This window comes from Triturus cristatus, chromosome 2_1 (genome assembly GCF_964204655.1).
Source record: "Triturus cristatus chromosome 2_1, aTriCri1.1, whole genome shotgun sequence".
Taxonomy (NCBI): Eukaryota; Metazoa; Chordata; class Amphibia; order Caudata; family Salamandridae; genus Triturus; species Triturus cristatus.
In genome coordinates, this window is record NC_140581.1 from 351,710,715 (window position 1) to 351,732,159 (window position 21,445).

Here is a 21,445-nt window from a genome sequence, read left to right on the forward strand (position 1 = left end):
AGGGCCAGTTATGTTTATAAGATGTTATAGACAAACTCCCCATTCTGTCCTATGGGAACAGGTAGCCTTGCAATAGTGAACAACGAAATTGGCAGTAATTCACTATCAGAACATGCCACACACACCAGGGCATGCCCTACCTTTCACATACACTGCACCCTGCCCACAGGGGTACCTTGGGCCTACCTTAGGGGTGACTGACTGCAATGCAGGCCAGAGTTACATTTACAGGCTGCTTGTGTGGGTGGCACAATCCAGTGGTGCAGCTCACTAGCAGCATTTGAGTTACAGGCCCTGCCACGCTCAGTGCACTTTACTAGGGACTGACAAGTAAATCACATATGCCAATCATGGAAACACCAATCCATAAGACAATTTACAACAGGAGCACTTGCACTTTTACACTAAACAGCAGTATGAAAGTACCCAGAGACACTAAGCCAGCAAAGACAGAGTCAAAACCGGGAGGTCAGAAAGCAAAACTCAGGGGAAACACGCCAAAAGATGCCAAGTTTAACAGAGACTGCCAAGGGAAAAACTGGAAAATGAGGTCAAGGAAGCGGAGAAATTACTTAAAAAGATGAGATCACTTTGCACACTGAGATAAGTGATAGTTCTGCGGGTCAAATACATTTGGTGCTCACTAAGAGATCAGAAAGGGTACTTTTGAGATTAAAACAGAGTGTCTTTGGAAGGGCTACTACAACCATCAATACATTTTTGGCAACATAGACTAGGGACTTATAGGTAAGTTTAAATATTCCAATCAGGGTTTTAATCTGTTCAACAAGTTTTTCAGAGCCAGACTACATGCACTGGAGCCTAATTAGCAGTGTCCAAGTGTGGAGAGCCCAGAAACCAACAGCACCATGTAAGAAAATGGGGTGATCATGCAAAAAGAGGCATTTTCTTACAAAACTGTTTTAGGAGACACATGTTTTTACTGCTCTTGATAAAGTATTATTATCAATCAATCAATCAATCAGGGTTCTTGTAGAGTGTGGCTAATCACCCATAAGGTTACCAAAACTGAGGTGTCCACCTGAGGCCTGTTCAACATATAGACTAATTTCTTTGCTGACTTGTGACCCCATGAGTTTAATGAAAATCCCGCTTAACTGTTTGGGGGACCTTATGCCATTCCTTCTCCATTCAAAGTAGTCAGGCTTTGTTAAGCAAAGAAAATATTTTGGTAATGTCCAGAGAATCTTACACTTAGTGGAGAAAGCGCACATAAGGAAGATGCCAATTATTAGCCTGTCTTTTGATGTTGAAAAAACATTTGATAGGGTGTACCGGACCCACTGATGTTGTGTCTTAAATAGGATAGGGCTCTGGCAGATAATGAAAGCCACATAGGAGTTAGCTGTCACCATTATCCAGGTTGGTGGTGAATGAAGAAAGGTCATAAGCTAAATTGCTCTGAAGGGGTATACAACACAGGTTACAGCTGTCTCCACTCCTCTTTGCTCCTGCAATGGAACTGTTAACCGTTGAAGATTAGGGTTGAGGTGTGTATTAGAGCATATGCAATTTGGGGCAGAGCAACATTGGATTAATCTATTTGCAGATGATATTCTATTGACTCTAAGGTATCGTAAAAAGATCTATACCTAGGGTCTTACAAATCTTGAAATCCGATTAATAGGTTTCAGGATTTAAAGTGGCTCTGGATAAATTTAAACTATTGTGTGTTGGATCGGAATGGGAAATAAAGGAATGGGTGGAAAATTAGGTCCTATTTTGATGACTTAAGGATTAATAATTTAGGTATTTATATTACACCTACAATAAGTGGACTATACAAGGCTAACTACTCTAATATAATTTTCAAGCCTTACCCATATCAATAGCTCAAAAAAAGATTTCTCTTTATTGCAGTCAGCATGTGATGCTTATATATAGAGAAATAAGAAACCTAGGTTGTCCAGCATGCTGTTGAGAGCTCATAGATATTTGGATGGGCTAGTTATACCAGATTTAGTAAGATATTATCAGACAGCCTAACTAAGTCAAGTTGATGTAACAGACAAGCATTAGGTTCATTTGGAATCAGCATGTATGGGTAGGACACTCTGGGACCTGGTCTGGCTTGCTAAAAACTCAACACATGGTGTAGTGTATGTATCCTCTGTGATCCAGATGTGAGGTTTGGGACACTGTAACTAAGTGCTCACAGTTGACCACTTTTCCCTTGGATTATTCACCACTGTTCTACAATCCTGAATATATACCTGCTTTGAAGGGTGATTTGTTCCACAAGTGGAAAGATGGAGATTGCAGGACGGTAAGAGATTTATTTTTTGCATGAAAGTGTTCATTAGATAAATATGGAGGTTACGGTATTATCAATTGAGACATTGGACATTATCCCTAGAAAATAGGTTAAAAGGAACAAAGGACTTGATCAGTGATGGCCATGGTACGGCTAACATGAAACAATCTGGAAACAGTTAATGGACTATCTGAAAGGTGGGTCTCAAACGCTTATTTGTCCTAGGATCTGAGGTTACTTCACTTACTCTGGGATTCTGAACATACATCATAATAATTCATTTTATGGTCCCATTATGTTTTTCATGTGAACCCTCATGCCTGCTAGAATATGGTGATTTAACAGGTAACAACAAGGATCTCTGAACAGAGAATTTATTTCTCAGGGGGTTGCTTCAGAGGATAAATGATTTTGTGTCATGGTAAAAGCAAATTATGTTAATCGGGTTTCGGGAATATTGTGCTATATTGTACTAAAATCAATAAAAAGTTGGAAAAAGAAAATCCAAAGTCTGTTTTCACCACACAGTTTGACTTTCAGAATACTTCTCTGTAATTCCAGTGTTCTTCAAAACAACTCCATAGGGAAGCAACAGTTATTTGCAAAGTGAATCCTAGATGGTAGTCCCTGCCGTAATGTAGTGCCACAATTGCCTGGCAAATATGTTGGGGGCCACTAGGAAAATTATACGCCAAAATGCAAGATGGCTGCTCCATCTCCAAACAACGTGGAAATTCATGGCCTGCTAGAAAATATAATTTGCTGGGTGGTGCCATGTAGTGCGTTCTGCATGCTTGCAGAGCTTCTCTTCAGACAGCACCAACACTGCAAAGACTACCAGCCTTTTCCTGTGTCAGATGGATTTAGTGAGAGTAGGTTTGGAGTATTGCCTCCCCAAGCTCACCAAGACCTAAAGGACAAGCTATACATCTTCTGCTTCCAGGAAAAATTGTCAAAGAAATGCAGGAACATTTTTAGGAAGGACAAAAGTCTTAGATTTCAAAGCTGCACACACACATATGCAGCTACATGTCCATAAATATAGATTATGCATATTACCAAATATGGAAATGATTACCAAAAGTGCAGCTACACATGCTAATTTGTTTTATCCCACCACACCCCACCAAATTATGAATCATATTCAACCCTTTCTCACTACAGGCTTAGGGTCTGATTTTGAGTCTGTCAAATGCGATACTCTTTCAAAACATGACAAATATACTATCTGCTGTATTACAAATGCTATAGGATATAATGCACTTGTAATGTGCTAGACTAGACAGCAACCACATTTACAATAGAACATCCCATCAGCCAAACTTTAACTCAGGCCCTTAGTTCTGCACTTGACAGTTGTAAATACCAGTCACAACCAGGGTAGCTAATTGACTTAGAAATATTTGTGAGTAACGAAAATCACACATTTGTGGGAGTTTCCATCCTGCAATACCCACTTCCTACCTCTGAGTAGAGATTTTTCTCTCACATAATGCTACACCATCTAGGTGTAATATAACGTTTAAATAAATGGATTTATTAGTATAAATTGACTTTTTGTGAATTGCAAGTGCACTTGCAAATTCCATTGAATGCAGGTGCATAAAGCTGAACTTAGGTGCTAAAATAGTTTTTTTGAATTGGACCCTTAAGGTTTTCATTGAAAATGAAAAACTTGACTCTACAGTTCATGAAGTTCATCTAATCAAGCATGTTTCATTAAAGATTAAACATAGTAAACACACTAAATTCTAGAGGAGACAGATCTGGTTGTGGCATTACAAATGTATGGGCTAGGAGAATCTTCATAATTAGGATCCTGATTTCATCTAGACCTCATTTCCTTTCTCTTCCTGGTTCTGCTTGTTCAAATCCCTTATGGTAGAGTTCCTCTTGTTGGAATTCCTTATGATTTTTCCTTTCTTGTGTATTCACATGAGTATATTTGGGGCCTGATTTAGACTTTGGCAGAGAGGGCCCTCTCTTGCAAAGGCAAGGATGTGGCCTGATAACTAGAGCGGTCGACCTCGAAGCTTGGGAACCGGGTTAGAGTCTCGGCAAAGAGACTCAACATTCTGTGATTCTGGGCAAATCACTTAATCTCCCCTTGCCCAAAAAAAGTGAATGTGTCCATCTGTGCTCATCTAATGCGCTCTGATATCGTCCGGTCAATTTTGCGCTATATAAAACTCAGATTTATTTTTTAAAAAAAGCAAAGCTCCGCTTGCCTCATGTAGTGTGCGCATACCTCAGTATGTAGGCGGCGGAGGCTACTCCGTCTCTGCAGCTGACATACAGCTTTGATAGCCCGACGGATTAAGGGCTGTTAGAGGTTTGCCCATGTGTCCTTCCGCCCTCTTTAAAGTGGGCAATTACATGGCAAGTTTTTGCTTTCACATACCACGATTCAAAATGAGGAAGTATGTGAAAGCAAAAACATTTAAATGACCCCTGTGTCATTGGAGAGAAATCCCATTTTGAGGTGATCATTTTTAGGTCGAGCCTGTAACAACGCATGAGCTGTTCTGGTGAAGACTTTATGTAAGGGCTTTTTGAAATTCACCTCACGCTCGCGCACACTCGGGCGTGTGCTTTTTGTTTTGTCCCCGGCTATTGGCGTTTGTGTGTGTCTTTTTACCAAAGACAGTACGCAATTGGTCAAAAGCGGGAGCATTGCTCCGCCCATGGCCTATTGGTTGCTGTTACCCGCACAGGCGCCATGTGTTTTGAAATATCGTGCACAGATGCGTGCACGATAATTCAAAACACATGTCTCGGTGTGGCGCGTGCGCACGCACCACTCTTCTATTCTACCTTCTCAGCCATGCCGTGTCGGGGAAGGTAATGAGCCGCATAGGCCCGAAAACATATTTTCTATTTAGTTGTAAATGTTATGTTGTGTTTGCTGGGTGATTTGTAAGAGCTGCTTTGTTTGCATGTAAAAAGTGTTTGCTACAACACCGAGGGGAACCTTGAAATTTCTTGCGGGCAAGATTAACTTGATGGCAGCGAGCACAACCCCCTCTTATGTGCTTTCACATGCAATCTTCTTTGACATGCGCTGGGCATTCCTCGGGTGAATCACGCCGCGTGTACATCCAGTTTCCCCACCCCTTCCCTGCTTTTAAACACTACGCTTAACCCCTTCGATGCTGCGCAGATTCCGCCGCTGTGCTGACGGAATCTTGCGCGGGCGTGGTCATGACGGAATGGTTCCGTCATGAGCACAGCTCAACCGTGGGTCATGACGGAACCATTCCGTCATGAGCACCGAAGGGGTTAAAAAATCCCGGGGCCCGTGGATGCTTTTGCAGCTTTTATTAGATTCGGATGGGAAACCTGAGTGGTTCTGTCCTTGCTTATGAAACGTGACTACCTTCTCAGCCATGCCGTGTCGGGGAAGGTAATGAGCCGCAGAGCCCCGAAAACATATTTTCTATTTAGTTGTAAATGTTACGTATTGTTTGTTGGGTGATTTGTAAGAGTTTCTTTGTTTGGATGTAAAAAGTGTTTGCTACAACACCGAGGGGAACCTTGAAATGTCTTGCGGGCAAGATTAACTAGATGGCAGTGAGCACAACCCCCTTGTACATGCTTTCACATGTAATCTTCTTTGACATGCGCTGGGCATTCCTCGGGTGAATCACGCCGCGTATACATCCAGCTTCCCCGCCCCTTCCGTGCTTTTAAACCCGAAGCTTTGAAAATCCTGGGGCCCGTAGATGCTTTTGCAGCTTTTATTAGATTCGATGGGAAACCTGAGCGGTTCTGTCCTTGCTTATGAACCGTGACATCTGTGCATTACTCGGGTACAGACCCGGGGGGTCAGCACATCGCAGAAGATGTTTAGCTGGCATCCTTTGCCAACATATTCAGTGTGCAGCAATCTCCTTTCCATACTGTTTATCACAAGTGAAAAAGTGCTGACCCGAGCCTCTTTTATGCAAAAAAAATGTGTCTTCTCTAAAACACTTTTTTCAGTTCATGAAAAAGTTTAGTATGATGTACAATTGGATCACTTGCCCGATTAGTAAAGTTCTCCTTTTAAGGTCTTTGTGGATGTTAATACGTGGATTAAAATTAAATACATTTGCCTATAGTACTTTTGCATGACAATGAAGGAAATTATACACTGGGCATTTAAACACTGATAACTAAACACTTACAAGATACCAAAGGCGAGACATATTGGCTATGCCAATGCTTGTTCTTTTTTATTTTCAAAAACAAAATCCTGTTTTGGTATTAGGGGCCCATTAAGAGTTTGGCAGAGAGGGTATCTATTTATGTTTGATTTCTAAAGAAGAGTACTAATTGCTGAGGTGAGATGCCAAACTACATGATACATTGAATTGGCTGAATGAGCCTTATACGTTCCTTGGAGAACAGTGCTTCTGTGTGCTTTTGTCTTAATCCCAGTTTAAAAGATAATTAATAAATAAGCTCAAACCAAAGGAAATGATGGACGGAGTGTTGAACATAGCAAGCACTCGCCCCCAGTTAACTGATCTGGGTTTAATCCATCACCGTTCTTTAGCCCACCATGCCACCCCAGTTCAGACATGGCCATATGCAAATCAGTCTGACCCTGTGCCTCATGGGAACAGTCCAGCCCGAACTGCCAAGCCATGTATTCCCTGGACCGGAAACCAGCTTCCTAGGTCCGGTTTCTGGCATTTCAGCCGTCTTCAGCCAGGCTTGCTTGAATCCAGTGGCAAAGTGAGCAAGGGACTCACGTCTGAGCATACCCTGCCAACTTATGGCGAACAAAGCAAAAACCAAAGGAAATGATGGACGGAGTGTTGAACATTGCAAGCACTCGCCCCCAGTCAACTGATCTGGGTTTAATCCATCACCGTTCTTTAGCCCACTCTGCCACCCCAGTTCAGACATGGCCATATGCAAATCAGTCTGACCCTGTGCCTCATGGGAACAGTCCAGCCCGAACTGCCAAGCCATGTCTTCCCTGGACCGGAAACCAGCTTCCTAGGACCGGTTTCTGGCATTTCAGCCGTCTTCAGCCAGGCTTGCTTGAATCCAGTGGCAAAGTGAGCAAGGGACTCACGTCTGAGCATACCCTGCCAACTTATGGCGAACAAAGCAAAAACCAAAGGAAATGATGGACAGAGTGTTGAACATTGCAAGCACTCGCCCCCAATCAACTGATCTGGGTTTAATCCATCACCGTTCTTTAGCCCACTCTGCCACCCCAGTTCAGACATGGCCATATGCAAATCAGTCTGACCCTGTGCCTCATGGGGACAGTCCAGCCCGAACTGCCAAGCCATGTCTTCCCTGGACCGGAAACCAGCTTCCTAGGACCGGTTTCTGGCATTTCAGCCGTCTTCAGGCAGGCTTGCTTGAATCCAGTGGCAAAGTGAGAAAGGGACTCACGTCTGAGCATACCCTGCCAACTTATGGCGAACAAAGCAAAAACCAAAGGAAATGATGGACGGAGTGTTGAACATTGCAAGCACTCGCCCCCAGTCAACTGATCTGGGTTTAATCCATCACCGTTCTTTAGCCCACTCTGCCACCCCAGTTCAGACATGGCCATATGCAAATCAGTCTGACCCTGTGCCTCATGGGAACAGTCCAGCCCGAACCGCCAAGCCATGTCTTCCCTGGACCGGAAACCAGCTTCCTAGGACCGTTTTCTGGCATTTCAGCCGTCTTCAGCCAGGCTTGCTTGAATCCAGTGGCAAAGTGAGCAAGGGACTCACGTCTGAGCATACCCTGCCAACTTATGGTGAACAAAGCAAAAACCAAAGGAAATGATGGACGGAGTGTTGAACATTGCAAGCACTCGCCCCCAGTCAACTGATCTGGGTTTAATCCATCACCGTTCTTTAGCCCACTCTGCCACCCCAGTTCAGACATGGCCATATGCAAATCAGTCTGACCCTGTGCGTCATGGGAACAGTCCAGCCCGAACTGCCAAAATTATACACTGGGCATTTAAACACTGATAACTAAACACTTACAAGATACCAAAGGCGAGACCTATTTGCTATGTCAATGCTTGTTCTTTTTTATTTCCAAAAACAAAATCCTGTTTTGGTATTAGGGGCCCATTAAGAGTTTGGCAGAGAGGGTATCTATTTATATTTGATTTCTAAAGAAGAGTACTAATTGCTGAGGTGAGATGCCAGACTACATGATACGTTGAATTGGCTGAATGAGTCTTATACGTTCCTTGGAGAACAGTGCTGCTGTGTGCTTTTGTCTTAATCCCAGTTTAACAGAATGATAATTAATAAATAGGCTCAACAGTAGCTAGAAGAGGTGAGATTACACTATCTGCAACATTTATCCTTTCTAAAAGATACATTGATGAACAATCTAAATCAAGACATTGATTACCCAATCCAGATGATTGCCTAGACATAGCTGCGGTTCAATTGCCATTTGTATTTTTTTGCATTTTTTGTATTTTGTAAAGCGCAACATTCATCCTGACGGATATCACGGCGCTGTCTAGCGGAACGTGTAGTAGGTTATGTTGGGGGCCTTCAGCTGCTCACACTTATGTCATCGGAAAAGGCTGGGTTTTTAGCTTTTTCCTGAACGTTACATAGTTCTCAGTAAGACGCAGGTCCAAAGGTAAATCATTCCAGTGTTTAGCCACCAGGTATGAGAATGATCGGCCGCCTGTTGTGACTTTCTGTATACGCTTGGGCCTAGCTAATGCTTGGTGCCGTGATCTTAGGCACCTTGTAGGGATGTAGAATTCGATTTTATTCTGAAGAATTCTAGATCCAACGTTATGCAGTGCTTTGTGCGCATGACTCAGCAGTTTGAATCTTGCTCTTTGGCGCATAGGTAGCCAGTGGAGCTGTCTCATGCACGCAGACGTAGAGCTAAATCTGCCTTTATTGCACACAAGCTTAGCAGCTGCATTTTGTAGTACTTGTAAGCGTGAGAAAAGGTAGTCTGCCATGCCTATGTACAGTGCATTACCGTAGTCTAATCTGCTAGTGAGTAATGCCTGTGTAACCGTCCTTCTACATTCTAGGGGGATACATGGAAAAAAACGTCTTAGGAGTTTTAGGATAGCAAAACCTCTTCCACACAGAACCCGCACATGATCCTGCATGGACAGGGAATTGTCGATGGTTATACCCAGGTCTTTTGCGCAATATTTGGGCGCTGGGGCATCTCCCAAGGATTATGGCCACCATGTAGGGTCCCAAATTAGATTAGCTCCAGCGAAAAGCAGTATCTCCGATTTCCCTGCATTTAGCTTAAGACAGTGTTCGGTCATCCATATTGCCATCTCTGAGAGGCAGTTGTTTAACTTGACCCTGGTATCCTCATGCCTTTCTTCTATGTTTATCATCAGCTGTGTGTCATCTGCATAGGAGCAGATGCTGAGGCCCCATTTCCTACTTATCGATGCCAAGGATGATACGTAGGCATTAAAAAGTGTTGGGCTCAAGGAGGCTCCTTGGGGAACACCACAGCTGATGTTTTTTGGTTTCGAGGATAACTGGCCCATTTGTACCATCTGGGTTCTGTTCCTCAGAAAGGAGTTGAGCCACCGGAGAGCTTTAGCGTGAATACCCTTTTCATGGAGAATTTTCAACAAAAGGTCATGTGAGACCGTGTCTAACGCCGCCGACAGGTCCAATAAGATCAGGGCAACAGCTTTTCCTTGATCCGTCAATGATCTTATGTCGTCAAGGACGGCTAGGAGAATGGCCTCTGTACTGTTGGTGGCTCTAAAGCAAGTTTGAGAGCAGTCTAGGAGTTTGTTAACCTCCAAGTAGTTGGCCAGTTGTCTGTTTACCAGTTTTTCTAAGACCTTGGAAAGGTATGGGAGCTGGGAGATGGGCCGATAGTTTTCTGGATTGTGAACATTTGTTCCGGCTTTCTTCAGCAGGGGAGTCACTACAGCCTGTTTCCATACTTCTGGAAATACTGCTGTATCCAGTGATCTGTTAAGAAGGTGAGTGACATAAGGGCATATTATCGGAGTGATCTGGGAGAATATGAAGTGGGGGCATGGATCGAGGGGGGATCCTGATTTTACTTCCAACATGGTTCTTTCGACCTCTAGTTCTGTAAGAGGGGCAACATTCAAATAGTTAGGACTGGATTGCATTTGGAGGCTGCTCCTACATGAAAGTAGAGACATAAAGGGAAAAGGGGACCAAAAGTATAGCAAACTTTCATTTGTCCATAGGAGGAACTCCAAAGTCAGTGGAGATACAATGTCATATTGGGGGGATAAAAATGCTGATGAGATTGCAGACATGTATAGTGAAATGAAAGCCATTTACCTAGAAATAAAAGAAGGAAGCTTCAGAACTATTGATAAGAAAATTAACACTCTCTTCATAAGGTTAGATCACATAACGGGAGACCTGGTCAAAAAGGAGCCCCCGAATTGACATGGCAGAATGCCGCATATCAGACTTGGAAGATGGGACTACAGCCTCAATAAGATTATGCTACACATGGAGAAGGGTTTATTACTTATAAAGACTAAGGGCCTGATTTAGATGTTAGTGGATCCGGTCCCGCTGTCGCTTTTTTGACAGTCGTCCCACACTTCTACTTGGCGGTCTGCCCACTTAATTTAGAAGTTGGCAGGTCTATGGAGGGAAGATCATTGGAGTCCCACCGCCTCCACCAGGATTTTGCTCCAGCGTAGACGGCGTCAGAGGCATATGCGGCTGTCGGAGGGAGTCCCACCAAGAATACTGCCAAGCCGATTATGATGTGCCTTTCAGTCAAGGCAACTGTGGCAGGAAAACCTCCAAACTCAGGATGGCGTAAACAAATAAAAAGAGGTGAAAACATCACTACTTTAGGGCTTCTACTTTTGATTCTGTCTTTAACCGCATTCTCCAGGTCCTTCCTGTGCTGCTGCAACTTCAACATGACGCTCAGCAACCCTGTTGTCTCCGGAATCTATGATAGGCTTGTGTGTCACTTGTCTCCCTATCAATTGTGTGTTAACATTTGCTATCGCCGTGTGTATTTTTACATTGCACTCACATGCAATTTCTTATGTGTCATGCATAAGTGTTCATCTTACAACTTATGATGGTAAAATAAACACACCTCTATTTACACATAAAAAATATTTTTTGGGTGGCGGGGGTGTGAGTTTTGTCCTTGTGGTGACTGTGGGTGGTCATACAATAGTGTGCATGTTGTTGGTGAGCAATGCTATATGTAACATAAATGGCATTACACTTTACCTACATATACATATTGTCAGAATCCCAACATATATGTGTAGTAAGATAATAATGAGTAGTACTTACCTGTCTCCACCCATCATGACTTCACTCTGCTGCCAGCACAATGGAAACATCTAAATCAGTTTGGCACAAACCCGCCGACCTGGCGGCAACAGAGTACTACTAGCCGCAGTGGCAAAGACCTGTCTATGGTCACAACATCTAAATATGGCAGATGGACAGCTGTCCGCTCGACAGAGTACTTGAAACCGCTGCCGCAAAGGGACAACTGTAGTACTGCCAAGATCTAAATCAGGCCCTAAGAATGAGGATCTTGCGGTGAAGTAATGCTGAAAAAACATTAGAAATATTGGCTTACCAGAAACTGTTGGCATGGGAAAGCCTGAAATCTCTGAGGCATTACATGCTGACCTGTTGAGGTGATCCCACCTTGGTGTTTATATGTTTACAAGCGAACATGCACACTGTGCGCTGGTTTCAAGACCTCCTCCAGGTAGTACAACTCCTAGCCCTATCATTGCAAGGTTTTTGTATTATGTAGGTCGTGATACTACACTTAGACTTGACAGGGACAAAGAGTGCCTAGAATATCATGGTACTAAAAAATGATTGAACTGACGCACTCCGTGGTATACAATGTACTCCGGTCAAAAAGGTTGGTGGTGCTAGTTGGTGAATCCTTCTGAGTGCGAGGATAATGATATAAGCAAAAAAAGTGCACTGACCTCAATAGTGTGGGGCGTCCCCAACCATCACTCGAATAAAGGTCAATCTGTTAGTCCTCTTGATATATTTTTTCAAATGTTTATTGAAATTTTAAGTGAATCTTTGCAATATCTTTTGTTATTCCATCATAACAGAAGTTACAATTTCTCAAATTAAAGCTGTTCCAATATATCTTTTAAATATGCCCATGTGCCCAATGCATTATGGGCGACAGCCCTTCATCAGGGGCTCAATATCTGTGAAATTGAAGAAACTGGGTATCAGTACAATAAATGACAGCGTCTATCAGCTGTTGATGCACAAAAGTGGTTAAATGCGTGAAAGTAAAGGCATGCCATACATGTCAAAGGTGTGCATGATGTGAGAATTCTGAGATAGTGATAAGTCACCAAGAGTAATATAAGGCAAGATGAAGACCGGTGAACCAAACATACCGGACGTTACAATGTGAAAAGAGAACCGGTGGTACAACATTTTAAAATGCGAACGAAAAACTCTAGGAAAATATTCCTGTGACCATACATTTGTGTACCGAAAATTTTAAAAGTGACAAATAAGTGCCAACAGTTATGATGTGCAAAAAAGAACTAGGGGTACAAGGTTATTACAATAAAAAAGTGCAAACGAGAAACTGTAGAAAAACACTCATGTGACAATACGTTAGTATAAACTAAACGCGTGTCGACAAGATCACTGGCAGTAAAACTCAAAAATAGAACGGCGAGTTACACTCGAGTGGTACATTACTGATGAGGACACTCACCCATGTAATGTGTCGCAAACGTGTAAACAAACAGTCTCCAATCTGAAGTGAACACCTGTATTTGCGCGTATCGTGTTTAAAAGTGTGAGGTAACCCGGAAGTGAAACGTGGACATTGTGAAAGAGAGAAAACAGACTCATCGGATACCTGATCCAGATACTAAGGGTGCAAGAAGTGGTAAAGAAAACAGACCTTTGATGAAATTGTCGACAATACTTGAAATATATACTAAAATGTGTCAGAACAGTGCCAATGGTGTATAAAATAGAAAAAACGAATTAACCGTAGAATTGGGAAACCATCCAAAATATGAAAAGGAACCCCTTAGAGTCCACATGAAACCAGCAATAATAATACTGTGACAAACATTATAAATGACAATGCAAGAATGATGGCAGGTTGAAATAAGTAAAGTTAATGATTATAGAAAGCAACTAAAGTCCATACGTCCATTCAATCCCCTGGGATTAACAGTGTCCATGTAATTAATCCAGAATGTTTCTCTTTGTAAGAGAAATTGGGTATTGTCTCGGCCTTGTAGAACAGGTACTTGCTCAAGAACTAGGAATCTTAGCTGACTTATGTTATGTTACATGGAATTAAAATGCACTGCTACCGTGGATTTAGAAATTTGTGTGCGGATGTTACTCTTGAATTCAATTAAGCGGATTCTGAGTTTTGGTCCTGTTTTGCCAACATAGGCTAAACCACAGGGGCATTTTAATAAATGAACAATGTTTGAACTATTACATGTGGCAGTCACCTTGAGTTTGATCAGAGTTCCTTGATTGTGATGCCGAGTGGTATTACCCTTAATGATGGAATTACAGTTTCAACAATTCATGCACGGTATGGTCCCCCGGAATGGTTTCTTATTGGTGTCTGTGTTTTTTTTTAGAATTTGCTTTAAATTCTTTGTCCTCAGATACGCAAACGTAGGTTGTGTTTCAAAGATTCCTCTGAATTCAGCTTCCGTACTTAACATAAGCCAACATTTCAATAAAGTTCTTTTAATTTGGAAACTCTGTGTGGCGAATTTAGATACGAATACAAATCAGTTTTCTTTGTTTCGTGGTTTTGAAGTGGCCAATAAACTCTCACGAGTGCTGTTGTCAACTTTGGTGATGGCAGTCTGTAGAATTGCCTCAGGGTAACCTCTTTCTCTGAATTTGTTAATACAATTTATCACACTTTCTTTGTATAAGTCTTCAGTAGAAGAAATGCGTTTTAGTCTAAGAAGTTGAGAGTATGGGAGATGCTTTTTAATTGAAGGTTGGTGAAAACTGTGAAAGTGAAGGAGATTATTGTGATCCGATGGTTTTGTGTATTCACTAGTTATGTTTTCCCTATTGACCAAGGTCACACAGGTATCCAAAAATGTGATTTGTTCGGTATTTATGGAAGATGTAAACTCGATTCTTTCATTCACCCGATTGAGATCATCAATTGCTTGCAAAATATCAGCCTAAGTCCCATTCCACAATATAAAGATGTCATCTATGTACAGCTTGTATAGGATGAGGTTTTTTCTCCATACTTCTTGATTAAGAATGTGATCCAGTTCGAATCGATACATAAAGCGGTTCGCATACGCCGGTGCAGCGTTTTCCCATCGATGTTCCAGAGGACTGGATGTAATTGAAGTCTTGCCATTTAAAATAACTGTGGAATAAAGTGAAATGTAGAAGTTCCATAATGAAGACTTTCAGTCTCTCCTCTTTATCAAGATCAACAAAGAAAGATTCCACTGCAGCGATACCTAAATTATGTGGAATGGAGGTATACAATGATTTAACATCTATGGTACGCAGAATGGTGGTTTGGGTTATTTGTGTTTTTTACTGTTTCCAAAATGTGCAAAAATTCTGTAGTGTCTTTAATGTAAGTAGTCATATTTTGAACAAGAGGTTGCAAATGTTTATCCAAATATTTACCAACTGGTTCATGTATAGAATTGATGGTGCAAACTATTGGTCGGAAAGGAGGTTTAGTGGCATGATTATGAATCGTAGGAATCATGTAGATATAAGGAATAGATGGGTTGTTTTTAAGCAGGTACATGTTTTCTTCTCTCCCAATCGCATCTTGTTGCATGGCCTCATCGATAATCTTGGTAAGCACCTTGGTAAACTCAGTGGTAGGGTCAAAGGACAATTTCATATACGTGGTTTCGTCTTCTACGTGAGCTTGAACATTCTCCATGTAGAAACCAGTATCCATGATGACCATGGCTCCCCCCTTGTCTGCTTGACTGATGGTTATCTCAGTGTTAGAGGCAATTTGTTCCAGGATTTTTCTTTTTGGGTAATGTTTGAAGTTTTTGTACAAGTGTGTTTAAAAATGATACATAGATCTTTTTGTTAGTTTTCGAACTAGGTTTTTCTTCCTACGACATTGGTGAAATAATGTTTTAATCTCAAGGATCGCATGAATTTGTATAAGCAAATCTCAGTTTCCAACATGTTTGAACTGTAGGTAGGTACTGTTGCTGGGATTCTGCACATATACAGAACTATGCATAGGAAACCAGGACCTCGGTGTATTATGGTGTACCAAAAAACACACCTCAGTGCCCAGAACCCCTATCCTGCTAGCTATAGTATCCCATTCATTCTCCGTACTACAGCGGAGCTACCAATGATTGGATATTCTAGACCATGCGACTCAGGGCCTCTCAGAATTCGTAGGAACAAGACACTCTTTCGCTTAGATACTCATAATTGTTCACAATGTGAGTAACCAGAGACACTGTATAGTTTAAAAATGTTTATTACAACTAACATGCTCTGTAATGCAGTACAAATTCTAACATTAGCAAAGAAATGCATAAAAACAATATAATCAGCATGGTTACAATTCCATATAATACGAATGGGGATAGCATATTATAATGACAGTGGATGAAGCCTTATAGCGCTTTACCACCCTCCCCTTGCTACAAGCTTTGTTTATTATATCAGTGAAAGACCTCTGGGCTTGAACAGCGGAACCCCCTACCTCAAGTCTTAGATGATAGGATGTACATCTCCGGACAAGCACAGATCTTCCTCTGAAAAGGTTTTCTTCAAAGTCTCTCAACACGCACCCGTGACATATTAAAAACACCCGAAAAGTCAGTAGCGCAGCTGTGTTTCATGCTATGTCTATATGTGTGTGGGAGAGACCAAAGCCGATTAACCAGTGAAGTTGTTTTCTGTCCTTGAACACGGTGTACAGACTAGAGCACAAAGCACAGCCGAAATGGTGAAAGGCAGACAGTTTCCATGTGAATCGGCACAAACAAGAGTGTTTACGGGAACCAAGGCATGTAGTGTCATGTGCATAAGCGGCAAGATGGCAGTGATGCAGAGCACAAACTAATGCTAACTTAGCAACGTCCGCTGGCACCCCCAAACCCTCACGACACCCTCCCCTTGGGCAGTCCTACGCACAGTGATCGAAGCAGAACACAGAGTTCCAAAATTTTGAGCAACAGGAGCTTATGCGACCCGGAAGCGAAGAATGTCAATAGGGTGAGAAATATGGTAAAGTTCTGTTCGTTTAAATAAAATATCCTTCTGGTAGGTGATTAAAAAAGGAATAGAAAGGGAGAGAGAAAAAAATATTAAAAAAATGTCTGGGTGGCCTGGTCTTATCAATCCATCAGCGTGTAAGTGCAAAAAAAGGCGACAGCTTCCAACAGGAAATCATTGTCATCGTCCAAAAATGTAGACGTCATCCAGTTTAGTAATTTAAAGGAGCAAACATGCTAATTAATGATGGGTGCTTCCAGCACCAACGGTGGGCAACTTGCGTGGTACTCTATGTAACTTTGTTGCAGGAAATCACATGCTGCTGCACCGATGTCCCACTGAGCTAGTACTCCTAGCGCAGCAGCACATGCCATCAAACCCATACCGGAACAGTCCTGCTCATGAGACACTAGTGGGCTCATCAGTAAGGCAAAGTCCGGGACAGGAGACGCTGTATTTGTGAGGCAGAGATCCAAAGCCCATTGAAAAGGACATTCCAAGCAGGAGAAAACTGGTTGCAAGCAAGTGTACCATGGAAATCGGAAAGACAGATTATAAGCCACGCTTAGGGTGGCCAGTGGCAAGGTACCATAGCACTGAAGCATGCGGCTACAAAGCAGCTGTAGCTGGACGGGTTGTGAACGACCACAAGAGGGGCAGCCATTTCTGAGCAGGTAAATCAACAGGAAAAACCCAGCAGCAAAAGCCAGTATTAGCGGCAACCCGCCGAAGACGCTGGAAAAAATAGAATGAATAAAAGCCGGGATCACACCAAAAAAAGTTTGAAAAGATGTTACAAGGCCAGAGCCCTCAGTTTAAAGAAAATGAGCCAGCCCCGTTGTATGAGAAGCATTGAAGATAGAATGAATTAGAACACCAAAATGTTGTGGGAGGTCAGTGTTTAAAAGTGCTTGAACTTCTGTTCTTGTATTAGCCACCTGCAGGACATAGGTCTCATGGGCAGAAGTGAGAGAAACTTCTTTCTGGGACAATAAAGCTCTTATTCAGCTCAGCTTGTCGAACTCTGCCTTCAAGGTCGGAATGGAAGGCCAAATTGAGATATCGGGACTTCCACGAGGTGGAGGAAACAGCACATTTTTGCAGCAAACTACACGTTGTGTCATAGTCACAATGTATGGTATGCCTATTAACAGAACACAGCATTTTTCATTATTCAAAAGTAAATACCTACAGTTAGACAACAGTGTGAATGTTGGTTTAATCGAGGGGACGGGCTTTCCCTTTAAAATGCACGCTAAATTAGGCGCCTCTAAATTACAGGCGCCGTGCAATTGTATATTTTTGCACACAAGGGAGTGTCCAATGGAAGAATCACAAGATTCACCAGTCAGATACACCTCTGTGTCATCACGCAAACATCGTGAATGGGAGTGACCAAACTTCATGAAGGAACGAGTTTCCTAATGGTTCATAGGGACCTAGGGGAAAATGTTTCATGCATGATGTAAATTTAAATAAGGAGAACAGCAGTTTTATAACCCCATGAACGAGCCAAACAGCTGAGTTTTTTTCCGCTACAGAGAATGGTAAAGGGTCTAATTTTTCTATTTGTAAAAGGGTATAGGTTGCATCTTTCATGGACATGGACTGTTGTCTGTCAGTCAAATTAAATGGTAAAAACAAAGATGACGAGTTTACATAGTCCCATGGCATGCGACCCATTTTAAGCGTTTGCAAGGTCCATGCTAACTGCATAATAGAGCGCAATTGGTTCTGACCATGATATAACACAGATACATCATCCTGTACAATATCATTAACAGAAAAAACAATATTGTCCAATGTGTACATCCTGGAAGAAAGGGTATTAATACTGTTATCTACCACAGCAAGAACGTTTTCAAGATTAGCTTGGTCGATAGCCCTTAAACGTGAAGCGGCTTCAATTTGAGACAATTTCCAAATTTCATTATAAACTGTGTATATCCATCGTTTAGGCCTTGGGCCTATCGGGCCTTTTATGAAATCTGATAAATCCACATCATCTGATAACATTGACAAATGCTGCTTAACAGACGACAAGGTAGAGTGTTGCAACCAATTTTGACATAATTTACCAACAGAATACGTCGTAACAGTATGTGTTGTTGTAAATCGTGGATCAGGTCTATCCTTTGTGTAACCTGGAGCCCTGTTATGGAAACGCACTTGGCATGCGTCTGAACTGGTCTGCCAAACCAACCACCCCATAGAGGTAATATTAGAGATATTAAATGTTGCATTTGTAAATAGAGACTGCAACTCCTCAAATGTGTATTTGGTAGTAACATTCAAGTCTGGATATTCTGCAAGGGAGGGAAAAGCAGGAGCCTTCAGTTGTTTAGCCGTAGCTTAACCCAGACAAGTAGTCTGATAGATGGAATCGTTCAAGAACAGTATTTGTGTTGGTATAAGACATGCACAATACAAAGCTTCTGTGCCCTGCACTTGCCAGGTTTTGGAACCCCAAACTGATTTTAAATCAACTGTATTTTTCCAATGGTCATAGCCACCTACCGCCAATTTAAGGTTGAAGGAATGAGAGTATAACAATTTAGTGTGGGTAAGCATAACTTTCGTATTTGATTTAGAATTTAATTTAAAATAGTAAGATTCAGGTATTGAGTTATATGTGTGTAATTGAATACAGCTCGAAAAGTAGTTGCTTTATGCAAATAATGGTGGCCATAATGCTGATAGCAAAATAAGTCAGCATAATTTGCAGAATTCAAATACAAGTCTTCAGCATCAAATGCTGCATAGTACTTTAAATCTGAAAACAGAGATTGTATTGCTCGCACATCCCAGTCATCTGAACGTATGTTATATTTAACCACATCACCCATGGAAACACGAAGTACATTTGGAACATTAACAATCTCTGTCAGACCATGAATTTGAAATGGGACTGTATCCCAAACTATGCCATCTGTAACTGGCCAGGCTGTAATGTTGACGAAAGTCAGGTCCCTCTTCATGATGTGCGATGAAGAATGCGGGGCCAAAGTTCCATCCACCAGTTGTACAGCAGAGCAATCTTTAAGGTAGTGTCCATTGATCAAAAGAAAAAATACTGTCATAAAACCAATGGACATAAATAGACAAACAAGAATGAGCACCAGCCAAATATATATCCATGGGGGAATCAAATAGGTGCGTTTAAACCAGGAGATAAAAATTGAAGATTTTGATGGGGTCAAAGTCGATGATGAATGAGAGTCAAATGAAAAACGCGACTCGTTCCTGGCTGTAGCATTTAACCCAGGCAAAGATTCGCTTGTAGGGTAAGTATATTCTTGTTCATCAATAACATCTGTGGATTGTAGGGCCTGCACAGGATTAGCAACAGAGTCCATCTCTATCGCAGTGAAAGGATTCCCTGGAATAGTGGCATATGATGAAGCCAGAGGCAATCTATTCAGAATTGGCCAGATGGTGTAGCTTGACATTGTCAATTGAAACATATTTGTTGTCTTTGCATCCAGGAAGTGGTGGTAAAATTACTGTACGAGTTCTCTGCATGCCCAGCACTGGAACCGGAGCTCGATATGATGGACCAAATTATTTTTTGTTCTCCACTTTCTCTCGGACAAGTTCTTCAATTTTAGGCAGTCAGCCGATCACTGGAATCTGCAGTGCACCATCAGCAGGGCAGGTAAATGTTCTTTTGCAAGAGTGTCTCTTGTGTCTTGTAGGTTCTGTAATACAGCACAATTTTCATCTATGTCAAAAGGGACGGCTGCAGCCGCCAAGTCTAGACCATCAAGGTCTAGCACAAACATTTTTATGCCAAAGAGCAATTCGTAAGGGGTCCGCCCACCCGGATGTCTTCTAGGGAGATTATTACGTGCACGTTGTACGCTATACAAATGGGTGAGCCAATCCCTGCCAGTGCCTAGGACTCTAGCTGTTAAGGATTGCTTTAAGTCATGGTTCATTCACTCCACAACGGAATTGCCCTCAGGCCTGTATGGAGACGAAAGTTTGACCTGAACCCCCAAAGACCTCATGGATTCTTTCTACGCCTTAGAGGTGAACGCCGGACCCTGGTCCGAATGTAAGGTGCCCAATGCAAAAATTCCCACAAAGACGCGCAAATCCCTGACTACAGTTCAAGTGTCAGCGCTGCATTGTGGCCAGACCCCTAGAAAACATGTGCACGAATCAACTGCAACTAAGATGAATTTATAGGCAGTATCAGAAGAAAATGGACCGCAGTGATCCAAATAAACACAAGCAAATGGTCTATTGGATATGCATAACGGTGTTTGTGGTGGACGAGTCACAGTAGATGGCTTGATTTGTTGGCAAATGTCACAAGAAAGCACATAAGTGCGTGTTTGTTTATATAAGCCACGCCACCAGTAACGTTGTTGCAGTATACTGATTGTAGCAGACACACCAGCATGTGCCGAGGCCATGCCCTCATGTGCTGCGATTATCAGTAAAGCCTGTGGTCCGCGTTGGGAATCAACCTCTCACCAATGTTATTAATTGTCACATAGGGAATGTTATCAGGGTTTAAATGATAAGAGTATTTGAAAGGGAATCCTTTCAGATAAATACCTACCTTTTCTGTAGCAGCTATGGCTGACAAGATGTCATCATCAATCTTACTCATGGATCTTGTAACTGCTGCTACTAAACACATGTCCACTGCCGACTTAGCTGCTTCATCAGCTAAGCTGTTACCAACCACGTGTACTCCTACACGTTGGTGGCCAAGAGTATGAATCACTTGTGTGAGTGGCAGGTGTCCTTTCAGCTATGCCACCCGAACCCATAGCATCATATGCCTAATTGTCTTGCCTTTGGAATCACGGTATTCATTTTGTGACCAAAAGAATATATTGTCATTAAAAGATTGTACACAGTAAAAGGAATCGCTTACAATCAAAGTAGTCACATTAGGATCTGCAAACTCCAGTACGAGCACCAAAGCCCGCAGCTCAGCCAA